Genomic DNA, 12,810 nt, shown 5'->3' on the forward strand with positions numbered 1-12,810 from the left:
GGATAGGATAGGATAGGATAGGACAAATTCAGTTAGAGGGGACCTACCTTGTGCAACTTCCTGACGGATTAATTTGGAATAAGTTCTGCTCTGAGTGCAAGAATCATCTCACTTGTGCAGTGGTTTAAGAGGAACATGTTGATGTGGACAATTCAGCCAAGGCAGTGTCCTGTTTCCTGCCATTACAAAGAGAATGTCTCTTAATGGCAGCTGGAAAATTTTTGTGGCAAGCAGAACTGAATTTCTTCTTCCTCTAGATTTGATGTCCTTTATAATGACCTTAAAAAAATGGGACTGTTACACTTGAAATATTAATCATCTGAGCAGAAAGGTGCTGCCTTTTCTCCTTGTATGGAGATAATCCTTATTGATTTTCTCTGCAACATTTAGCCACAGATAAGCTTTTTAGACAAGTGTTATACAGTTAAGAAATTAACATTGTACTAATTCTAACTGGGCCATTTTCAGATGGATTTTCTGACTCTATGTCACTGTCCATCTGCTCTGCTGTATCAGATTGCTGAACATGTAAGAAAGATAAAATTAAAAAAAAAAAAAAAAAAACAGAAATAATCTATAGATAGTTTTATATGTTTGTAGCTTATAATTTTATCATTTTGTAGCTGGAAAAGAAATCGTCAGGTTTCTCAGGAGAAGCATTTTGAGATCATAGAGGGGCCTGAGAACATCTGTGCCCCAGCTGATTTAAGAAATGCTCCAGAATCTGATGGTTTGCACCCTGAAATCCTCTGTGTGGCACCCAGGCTGCCCACACAGTGATTTACACAAGAGGAAAGTATCTCCAAATTAGATGCTAATTGCAACAAATGACTGAGCAAGAAGTGACCTATTTCAATTTAATAAGAATCAAAGTTTTAATCCTTCTCCTCCCTCCATGCTGGGGTATACACAAGGGTTAAAGATTCCCTAGGCATGGCAGAGTGCTATCAGAGGCAGTTAGGACCACACATTTGGATTTAAGCAGCTGTATTTCTCCCTGAGCTGTCTGTAGGGATCCTTTAATCTCAGTCTCAGCCTGTCCACAAACCAGCTCTTGCTGTAATATGTTAATAAAAAACTTCTTACTTTCTCAGCTTAAAGTGTCAAGCACTGCCTGTTTATTACTCTGCCAATAATGCATTTGCCCATAGTTTGCTGGGATTATCATTTAGTATCAAAAAATTGGTCTCAATTTTCCCATAAGTTTTGCTGTTAATGCTCACCACAGAAGTGAAGTTACCTGAGGTGGGTTACACAGGTTGGAAGAGGAAGACCATCCCCAGTGCCACCAAATTTCCTCCTTACTGAACTGATCTCACTTCTTAACCTGGCAGAAAATGATCCACAGCCTGGCTGGTACTGACACAGCCAGCCACAGAAAGAAATAATGCAGGACAATTCAGGACAAGAGGAAATGTCAAGTTTTGCCAGGGTAGGTTTAGATTAGATATTGGCAAAAATTTATTAACTGAAAGAATGATCAAGCATTGGAACAAACTACCCAGGGAAATTATGAAATCACAAAAAATGTGAAGATGTGGTGCTTAGGGCCATGGTTTGGTGGTGAACATAGAGCTCCCAGAAGCAGGTGCAGCCTTGGAATGAGGGACAGACCTTGAGTCTTTGGTCACACAAGACTCACACCATTGCCACCAACACTAAGAAGATGCTACCTTTCCCTAATCCATCCCTTTTCTCCCCCTCACCAAATCCATATCTGGTTGGGATAAGTAACCAAGGCAGTTTTATCTGTCTTCAAGAAAAGTGTCCTTGTGCCTGATTAACTCTTGCTGACATAAACCAGGACACTAACCCAACAGAAAAATATTCCTCTGGTTAGTTTCCTCTTAGAGGGAGTAACTGCTGTCCTCTAATCACAGCATCAAAGCTAAAAGCAGGACCTTAGGCAACTGGATGTGCTTGGCTTCCCTGTACCATGTAGCTGCTGGAATTAAACCCACATTCACACAAAGACACAACACTTCCTGAGGTACAGGTAGCAGCTAAACAAGATTGTGTTTCTGGTTTAAACGTGCCTTAAGGTCTGCAGCTGCAATGCTCGAACAAAAGAGAAAACAGGTCAAAAAAGCACTCGTTAGATGAAGCCCCTCTAGAGAGCTACTGCTAGGATTTTAGTGCCAGAGGAATACATTGCAAGGTCTGTCATGAGTTTATCTCCCATTTTATCAGAGGAGGGTGTCAAAGGAAACAATAAGTAAAAGATAAGCTAGTTTGAGACTGACAAGACCATGTTGTCTAGGTTGCCTGAACAGCGACGCAGCAAAGCGTTAACCAGCATCGTTAGCAAAATCAGGGATGGGAATTGCATGTCTGATGGCACTTGTGAGGAGCAGCCACCATCTAATGAGTGCCACGGGTCTCTGGTTAGTGCTGTGTACTGCTGGCTACATCTGTGAAACAAGGTGGAGATGAAAGATAAGGAATAATAAAGTGGGATGTCATTAATCGGCTTCTACAGAAGGAGTGTATCAGTAGATAGCATTTAATAATGCATCGCCCCAAGCAGCTCGGTGTCTGAGCCTGATCTTATCCTCTGCATAAAGCATCTCCCCTGAGCCCCTGCTGTCTTTGTTCACTTCATGAACTGCAGCATCAGACCTGCTTTGCAGGAAGTGGGTGGGAGCAAGAGGCTCATCCTGCCAGGAGGTGATACACAATGCATAGGATACCTTTCTGCTCAGTTTAAGGAAATAGCAGCAAATAACAAGGCCATTTAGGCTAAACCATAATAACTAGCTAGCCCACCCATTACCACTTAACAAGAATGAAACAAGATTGTACAGGTTGAGCACTGAAGGCTCTGCTTAGCCAAGATGGACCACACAGCTGCTGGGTTCAACAAAGCAAATGAGTTTGCCCATGAAAACCTCAGGAATATCAAAATGAATGAGTGTCTCCACACATTTCTGGGGAAGCAGTAGGCGTGTTTCAAAGATAAAACAGCAATTGTGGAGCATGCGTGAATATTCCACATATATGGAACATACATGGTGTGTGCAGCATGCCTGAATATTCTACATATATGGAATACCTATGGTATGTGCACTATTGTCCCTCTTCATGACCAGGAAACACATCGACACTGCAGTGCACACTCAAAACAGCCCTGAGATCCAGGCAGGAATGGGAGTTGTGTGTACACAAGTCTGCACATGTGCATGAGGGAGCTGTGAGTAGTTAAGAGCTGAAGAAGTGGAGAGATGTGATTTTGCATTGCTTCTCACAGAGGAAACACAGCCCATTTTAATCATTCCTGCAGACCCTGTGGAGACACCATCAAACAGGCTCCAAAGGGAACACTCTGATGAGAAGATGAATCATGTGTCCATTGCAGTTTAACACCTTCCCTGTGTATTCCAGAGGATACCTACACACTGTTGGTACATCACTGATGGCATTCTACAGCAGGACAAGTAAATCCTTTCTCCACTGCATGACCTGAATCAATTCTTAATTTCAGGAGTTTTAAAATAGATTTTCCTCTTAAACCGTTCAATCTATTCTTTTTTTCATGTCTGTCTGTTGTGACAGGTTACACAGAGTCAGAACACAGGTCTGAGCACTAAAAAGGTTTCTTTGCCTTTATAATCTTAATCCTTGACACCATTTTGTCTTAGACCAAACAGCATTACCTTTCAGAAAAGCCTTGGTATGTTTGACAGGTTAATAATTCCAAAGGACCTTCAGTATCTTGGAAGACATGGTTCAAGAAGCAGAGTTCAGTTCTCCTGACCAGAGCAAAACCAATGGCCTTAAGACCCAAAAAGTTATCACAGACAAATTATACCATGCATATTATTACATCTCCCCCAAACAATTGTTTTCCTCAACCTTACCTGAAAAGAGATATAGAACAGTGACTTACTTGACTCATACAGTGCTTTAAAAAAAAATCTTGGTGATGCCAAGGCAATTATTTGCCTTATCTGCTCATCCAGCCTGTTTTGGGCACCTGCTCTAAGAAGAAAAGGTGAAATACAGACCTACAGGTGTAGAAGTACCTCTATTACCTCTAAAGGCAGCATAAGGAGAATGGCTTTGAAGCAGAGACCTGATGAGTAAAATGCCACTCTAGCAGTCTGGATCATGCTCTGGCAGGGACAGGTTTTCCTCACCATCTACAGGCTCAAGAGACCTGTAGCTGTAGTGAGATTGATTTGGATGACAGCAGGCCTGGCTGGGGTGGAGCTGGAAGGTGAGGGGTCTGCAGAGAAAAAGGGTTCTGGATCAAAAACCAGGAAGAGAATAGTGGAGATGCAATCAGTTAAGCACTGAGACATTTTCTGCAGTGCGTCAAAAGAAGTTTAAAAAGTATTTAAGATAAGTAGTAGCAAAACACTGCAGAGGATTGAAATGACTGGTCCTATTAGATGAAACAGTTTCCCCACGTTCAAATCCTGAAGGCACAGAGGTCATCTGCTACACCACACATTCATAGGAGTTCCATACTCTCGATCTCTGATTACATTAGGAATGATGGATTTGGCCAGAGAAGACAGTGCCTGATGAATTTGCTGGAGCACAGGGGAGAGGAATCACCACATAACCAGGCAGCCAAAGTCACCTTTATACAGCCATGGAATGCAGACCTATAATCAGCTGGAGGGGAAAAACACTGTGGCAGACAGAAACCATGCCAAAGGTGTCCATAGGAAAAATACAAGTGAGAAGGAAGGATTGAAAAAATAACACATGCTTACACCTGAGTTAGCTCAGCCTGGTTCTGCCCTGAGTTCTCTCATCTGGGTGCAGTTTAACAGAGATGTTTCCTTGGAACAGAGCTGAGTGTGACAGTCTGATTCCAGGCTGTTCCTCCTCTCTGACTTAAGAGGAAGGGAAAAGTATTTACCTGATCAGTTTATGAGCAGCTGCAAGAATCTGTCACTTTTCACATGATGCTAGAACCTCTAAACTGCTCAATGCATCATAATCCCAATCTCTGGTTACCCTGTTCATCTATATTTTGGTCTAATTACCAGAAAATCTTATTTCCTCCTTAAACTGCCTTTCCCAACTATTTCAGTAACTAAAGAATGAACTTGATTAAATATATATTTAGGAAGTAATTCAGACTTGAGAGAGACTATTCAGAAATTTAGTTTACTCTTGTATACATAAATAAAGCAAACTACTAATTTTCTGAAACATTTTATTCAGAGCCTTGGCTTCTTAAATTTTTATCTCCACAAAATCATGCTTTCTCTTCTTTCATCAGTGAGAAAGAGATTTCTTTTCTTTTGTCAGTAAACAAAGTGCCTGGGTTTTCTTCATTCAAGTATATTACTTTAATTACTGAAAATCATTCTAAGAGCTAAAAAAGGGGTTTAAAAGCCCTGTAATATATGATAGGGATATATATACACACACATATGGGTATACATATAATATACATCTCTAACAGGAATGCAGTCCAGCTAAGCCAACAGATTCTTCAGTGTTTACAGATTTGACTGCAGATAGCTTTTCACTTTGTGTTTTGATGTAAACTGCTGAGTACCAAAACTACAAAATCAACCCAAGCTGCATCAACTGTGGCAGTGGCTTAATTTTTATAACAATGTGGATTTTTATGAGTGAAGATAAAACCACAGGACTGTGCATGGGATGGAATATTCCACTGAAAATACTGAAATCTGGTAACAGTTCTGGCGACACAAGTGGCCTTGTTGCTCCTCAGGAGGAAGGCACAGATCCCTTAATTAAACCGGGCCATACCAAACACCGTGTGTATGAACTGGTTATTTATTTTGTGTGCATCAGCCTCACATGGGGTTCAGAAGCCTGGCTGTGCCCCATCAGGTGGCAGTGGAGGGTCCCAGATGATGGACAGTGCTGCCAGATGTGCAACAAGGTCATTCTGCTCCTGCATTTTTCCCTCTCACAGATGAAATTGTACTGCAGGCACAAAACTGCTCAGTCTTGTTCCCAAACTTGCCTTCATTGAAAATATAGGAGTGCCCTCTGGTGGAAAACTGAGCAGCTGAAGCGCCAGGGTCACTAAAAATGAGCATTTTTCCTCAAATGAAAATACCAATTTCTTGCTGGTAAACCAAAACACTGACTATTTCTAGGCCAGTTTCATCACTCTGTGCTTTGTCATTCTGCAAAGAAGCTTCAGAGCCCCGAGGCTCCAGGTTCCAACCAGGGGCTGAGGTCCAGTGAAAATATCAGAGGAAGGATTTGGGTTGGAAGGGGCCTGAAAGATCACCTGGTTACAAACCCCTGCATTGCAGGGACACCTTCCACTGTCCCAGGCTCCTCCAAGCCCTGTCCAACCTGGCCTTGGACACTGCCGGGGATGGGGCAGCCACAGCTGCCACCCTGTGCCACCTGTGCCAGCTTGGAGTTTTCCTCTAAGGATGAGTTTAATCCCATTGCTCTGCAATCTGGAGCTCCATCCAGATGTGAGCCAGGGCTTGGCTGCCTCTGTCCCTGATACCCAGGGCTCAGGCACTCACACTTGACTCCTGCTACTGGGAAGGAGCAGATGGAAAGTTCGCAGAGGGTCAGAAAAGTAAAAGCAAAGAAATTAAGTACTGTTGAGATTTGTGTATTAGTTTCTCAATGATTTAAAAAAGAAAACATCTACATTTAAATGTAGAAAGGAAAAAAATACTTTAAAAAGCCATGGAATTGGATTAGGTGATAACTGGGAATCCCCAGGTTTTTGGGTGTGCTATCACAGCCAACGGTGTCCACAGAGCTGGTGGAAATTGGTATCATAGCAGTGCTGCGAGAAAGAGAGAGAGGGAGAGAAAGGAAGGGAAGGGAAGGGAAGGGAAGGGAAGGGAAGGGAAGGGAAGGAGTAGTAATTTGCTAAAAAACTCAGGCACTCAGATGATGACGTTCTTTCAAGGTAAATATACATTAACTTGATTATTTGATAACCTGAAGAGAGCTTTTGATTTGTTGCTTGGCACTAACAGTATCCTTGGAGCTGATGAAAAAATGGCCTGCTTTTGCAATATGGGATATTAAAGAAAAATTACTTTGGCAAATGGCAAGTTTCCTGGTAAACACTCTACACTCTCTGGCTCTGTGGGAGTGGTACTTCAGTGACCCAAAGTCTTTGCTTTCCACAGAGCAAAGGACAAGCAAGATGAAGGTCTTTGAGACTGGAATCTGCAGGTCTGTCATATGGCAATGTCACATGTAAAACTTTTTTTTATATTTATCTTCTAAAGCCACACAGACATGGAGATAATCCAGGCAGAGAAAATTAAATTTATACACAGGGAAATGCAATAAACCTCCACGTAAATGGTTTTCACTACAATAGAACAATGGGATGACAGAAGGGGAGTCAAGGCTGATGAAATTCTCCACCAATACCTAAAGAAATAATTGAACAAATCTTTGAACCATGATCAATGCTCAAGAAAAGGTTGGATGAGGTTCTAAGCGGCCTGTTCTTGTGGGTCTCATCCCTGCCTATTGCAGCTACATGGTCTTTAATATCCCTTGCAGTTCTGTGATTTTAACATCCAACTTCATGAAGACAATCATCACCCAAAAGTAATTTAGAGAATTGGCATGATGGATATGGAACTACATGGTCTTTAATGTCCCTTGCAATTCTGTGATTCTGTGATTTTTAACACCCAACTTCATGAAGATAATCATCACACAAAAGTCATTAAGAGAATTGGGATGATGGATATGGAACTTCTGCCCATAAAGGGAACCAAGGGAGCATTTGATTACTGACCTCATTGGATCCAGGGAAAAACTGTGAATCAAATTATTGAAAAAGCAATTCATAAATCCATGGAAGCTGTGCTGATGGCAAAACACATCTAATATTTCAAACTTCCATCAAGTAAGCCTGTGAGATGAAAAGGCCTCGTGGCAGCAAAGTCCTTAAAAGGGAACTTTTACATTTCTCTTTACATACCCAAAGCAGAAATGTGAAACTGTTACTCTGCTGCTCTGGTATGCAACCTTCTGGCAAACTTCTTGTGTTCAGCTGAAAGAATCCAGGCAAAAATAGAATTACATCAAGTGGCTGGGTATGGTAAAGTAAATACAATAAATATGGTATGCAACCTTCTGGCAACCTTCTTGTGTTCAGCTGAAAGAATCCAGACCAAATAGGTGGCTGGGTATGGTAAAGTAAATACAATAAATATGGTATGCAACCTTCTGGCAAACTTCTTGTGTTCAGCTGAAAGAATCCAGACAAAATAGGTGGCTGGGTATGGTAAAGTAAATACAATAAATATGGCATGGAAATGGCAGAGAGGTTTGGGTTGCAGTGACTCACACTTACTGTGTCAGTAATGCCATATATGGACAAGATTGCCACAGGAACACTCAGAAATATCTTGGTTTGGATAGACTAGGGGCAAAACTAAGTTCAGAGGGGGATATGGAATTAGGAAAGGAGATAATGAGGTGAAAGGGAAGAGAGGAGATGGGCTCTAAGAAAATAGGAGAATGAAGAATACAAATCAAAGAACATTAGGAAGTGGATCTTCTGGAAACAAGGACAGGGACATGTACAGACATCAATGATGCCAACCTGTGGACAGCTGAGGGCCACCACTGAGAATCCAATGTCCTTTTCATGAGGTCAATGTCTGAGTGAGTGGAATAAAACTGGGTCACAGTATTTATAAATTTGAAAGTGGATCTAGATCTCAATTTACATTTCAGAGATGTAATTAATAGCTTCATGGTTGCACATAAATGCCTGTATAGCAGTGAATTATTATACAAAGAATCACAGAATTGCTACACCACAGAATGGTTTGGAAAGGACCTGAAAGATCATCTCATTCCACCCCCAGCCATGGGCAGGGACACCTTCCCCTATCCCAGATTGCTCCAGCCCTGTCCCACCAGGCCTTGGACACTTCCAGGGATGGGGCAGCCACAGCTTCTCTGGGCAATCTGTGCCAGGGCCTCACCACACTCTGAGTAAAGAATTTCTTCCTAACATCTAACCTAACCCTGCCCTCAATCAGTTTGAAGTCATCCCCCCTTGTCCTGTCACTCCATGACCTTGCCAAAAGTCCCTCTCCAGCTCCCTTGGCTCCCCTTTAGGTGCTGAAAGGTCTAAGGTATCCCTGGAGCTTTCTGTTCTCCAGAGTGAACAATCCCAATTCTCTTAGCTTTTCATATTCCTCAAAGCATTAATTCAGTTGTGAGTCTGCAGCTTCCTGACATTCCTCAGGGTGTCCTGCCAGGGCTCCAGATAAAATCTGGAAAGGCAGAAGTCTTCCATATGCACTTGCAACATCCTTAGCACTGCAAAGGTGTCTTGGTTTATATGAGATGGTGCCAAGTGTCTCTTTATGGGCTGCTACATTGAGATTTAGGTCCTCACTAAACTGCAAGATCTCTCTCCTTCTGGTGGGAGAACTTATTTAGATGTAAGTAGAAAATGTAGTAGAAAGCTACTAGTTTCAGGTACCCTCTTTTAGTAAGAAAGCTGTATAATTGAACTGTATTTTATGACTTACCTCAGAATAGTTTGTTCATTGATTCATTAAGAACTGCATTGTATTTGCTTATCCCTGACTTGGCCATAGAAAAGCAGCAACATAAGCATGCATACTGAGATAACATTGATACTCATGTGAACAGCTGGATACTTTCCAAAAGCAGAAGGCTGTAAAAGTTGTGTATCAGTTTCAATCTGGAAATACTTTTTTCCTTAGCAATCATTTTCTATTGGTTATTACAGAACAATGTGTTCTAGGTTCATCTTTCTGGACTCTGTATACATTTTCTGTCACATCACATCTTTCTAAAGGGAAAAGTATTGTAGGACGCAGAACACAGCAATCTGTGTCTGCCTTTGCAGCACTTTTTCTCAGGGCCTTTCCTAGCAAATAAATGCCCTTTCTTCCCTTTCTCCCCATCCAGCAGCTCTGTGGCTCCTGGAAGCTTCAGCAAAGTGTATGGAAAGCCCTCTCAGTCAAGATATGCTTTGAATGGCTATTTAAAATACCCTCTGGTTATGTAGCCTCTATTCATCTTCTATCAAGTAATTTCCAGTTTCAGACTGTAAAAAAAGGTGAGAAGTCACTCCACAAAGCAGCTTGGCTGGGGTCAAATGTAGCTGGTTCAGGAGCTATTATGAGTCAAAATGCATTTAATCAGCAATATAATTTCCAAATGACTCTTCAAGCTAGGATTTTAAGTAGAGTTTCTATAAATACTTCTTTTCACAGCTCCAGATATTTCTCATTTCCTTACTGCAGCCAGTCCAATAGAATGCTCTGTGTGAGACTGACTGACTTGGAAATCAGGTTTCCCTGATTTCCCTGTTTCCTAACACATTTTAACATTACTTTTTGTTGCAAGAAGTTCAAGGTATTTTTTACCAACTGGACACCATTACAAGGAGATCAACCTTCTTTCTGCCCCCTCTACAACTCTGGTTTACTTTTATGCCACATACATGAAAAGACTAAAATTCTCATATATAAGCATTTAAGGAATATAAGCATTTTAAGGAACTAATTTCACACACACACTTTTTGAAATATTTCACAGTAAAAGGCCCCACATTGTCACTACTGCTAAATTATAGAAAATCTTCTTCCAGCAGCAAACAAAGGGGTGTTCATTACAGGTTCATACAGGTGTAGCCTGTATTTCTCAGACAAGTATGTCTGAAGTTATTAACCATGTAAATGGAACATAAAAACTGTTTTATCTATGAGTCATAAACAAATGCCTCCAGATGATCATTACATTTGGGCTTTCTGTGATAGTTTGAGTCTGCATTGCTTTGTGTCTTTCACTATTAGCTAGAGAGGAAGGGGTGTATTCTCACTTCCTTTAAATAACAATAAAAATTCATAAATCACCTATATCAAAATTCAGCTTAAATTCTTAGAAAAGTCATTATGGTTTGTTTGCTCTGTTTCCTGTTGGCCAGATTTAGTTCAAATAAGGGATTTGTTCTAGATGATCAGCTGGGCTTTGGTTTGGTTATGCCTGACTCTCACCAAGAAAGAAATATGTGAAAAAAAATAATGTTATCCTAATGGTTTCCACACAGAATTCTTCCCTGTTCACTTGCTGTATATCCCTTCACACTGTTATAATTCACTTACAACAGGCATTGGTTTATTTGGTTTATGAGAACAATATGATTGAAGGAATGAAGCTCATCTCTCTCGTTGACCTGTATTTGATATTTTCTTTTATTCTAATATAACATTTTCAATATATTAGATATGTTGCTCCCCAAAGGTGGCTTCAGAGGTGTGTTTTATGTATTTACAAGAAAAACTCAAGATAAAATGCAGGTGCTTTCACTATTGGGTTGTCACAGGAGATGGAATGCATTTTACCCCAAATTTATTTTCTGGAGTCAGATTCTTGTGTTCCATAGCAGAGATTTAGAAAATGTTCCTATTGACTTCCTAGATCTAAAGTGAAGCTATATTAACAATCCCTATATGCTTAAAAAAATGACAATTATGCATTTTTACAGTGCTCAGCTTTGCCCCATTTCAGCAAAGATTGAAAAGAGCATGAACACAGGCACATATTGAACTTTGATATGAGAAGTGTATGATTGTTCTGATTGAATTATTTGCTAATCCATTTTGGGCTTCATGAGAATGACTTTCACACACATGCACAAAATCCCTCCTGCAATTTTGTATGTTAGACCTTAAAAACTTTCTGGAATAATAGAACTGCAAAAGAATGATATTCATCACCCAAGGAAACCATGAAATCTCCTTGTTGCAAACTTTCTATAAATATATGGAAAATCATATCTAAGGAACAGCTTATTTTTTACAGATCACTTTCTGGGAGCACAAGAGAAGGACTAGAAGGACTCCTTTAAAAGTTTCTGGACAACACTTTTTATTTCATTATTCCATTATACTGTGCTTATGTACAGTTACTCTTACAGGAACTATTTGATTTATTGACTCTGCTGCTTTTCTCTCTAATAATAATAATAATGATAATCTGGAGTGGAAGAAATCAATAATGTTTCTTTTTGCCAAACGAAGTTAGATCTGCAAGGTGTTCTGACAGCCAAGAAAAAGATCTGTGCAATGTTCTGAACCACCCAGAACTGCATGGATTTTAAAGTGCTGCTTTTATTGTCATTGACTTCAGTGGAAATAAAGAATTGAAGGAAGCGGATTTTTGTCTTCATTCATTGAAATAAATCAGATTCCTGCAGTTCAGGTTTACACAAGGCCTGGAGGAGAACAGTCACAGTCAAATCACTCAAGCTGATCTTTTTTTAAGAACTTTCCATAGATTTATCTTTTAAAATATACATACGTTTGCAGAACTCCATTGAATAAATTCTTAATTAATTTTTTAATTAAATTACCTCACCCCTTCAGGTAACTCACATGAGGAAGTGGGAATTGCTATGCTAAATTGTTCTTTGTACCATGGCTCCGGATGTCAGTTTTATTAATCTTTTCTTTCTTCCCAACTATTTCAGCCACAGAGCATGAAATGTAGCATATCTGACAGTCATCCTTTAAAGAACAAATTGTTTTCACTATTCAAACAGGTGGGGCACGCTTTAAAGAAATACCTGTAGTAGCATAATTTCATTTTAACAGTACAAATAAAGCTCAGGTGACTGTTGTGAATGAATGAAAATTGTTGAGTTGGGTGGATGGGGTAAAAGAATGGAAATATCTCCCAGGGAATCTGGAGCTGCTGGACTGCCTCCCCTTACAGTCTACAGAAATGCAGTCAATAACTATGGTAGCTGTCTCATGAGGCTTTCTTATGGTCATAACCCTCGTCTCATCAAAATTGTCACAAGCACTTCAGATAAAAAAGTAA

The sequence above is a fragment of the Passer montanus genome, unplaced genomic scaffold, assembly GCF_014805655.1.
Source record: "Passer montanus isolate IOZ18808 unplaced genomic scaffold, ASM1480565v1 scaffold94, whole genome shotgun sequence".
NCBI classification, from domain to species: domain Eukaryota; kingdom Metazoa; phylum Chordata; class Aves; order Passeriformes; family Passeridae; genus Passer; species Passer montanus.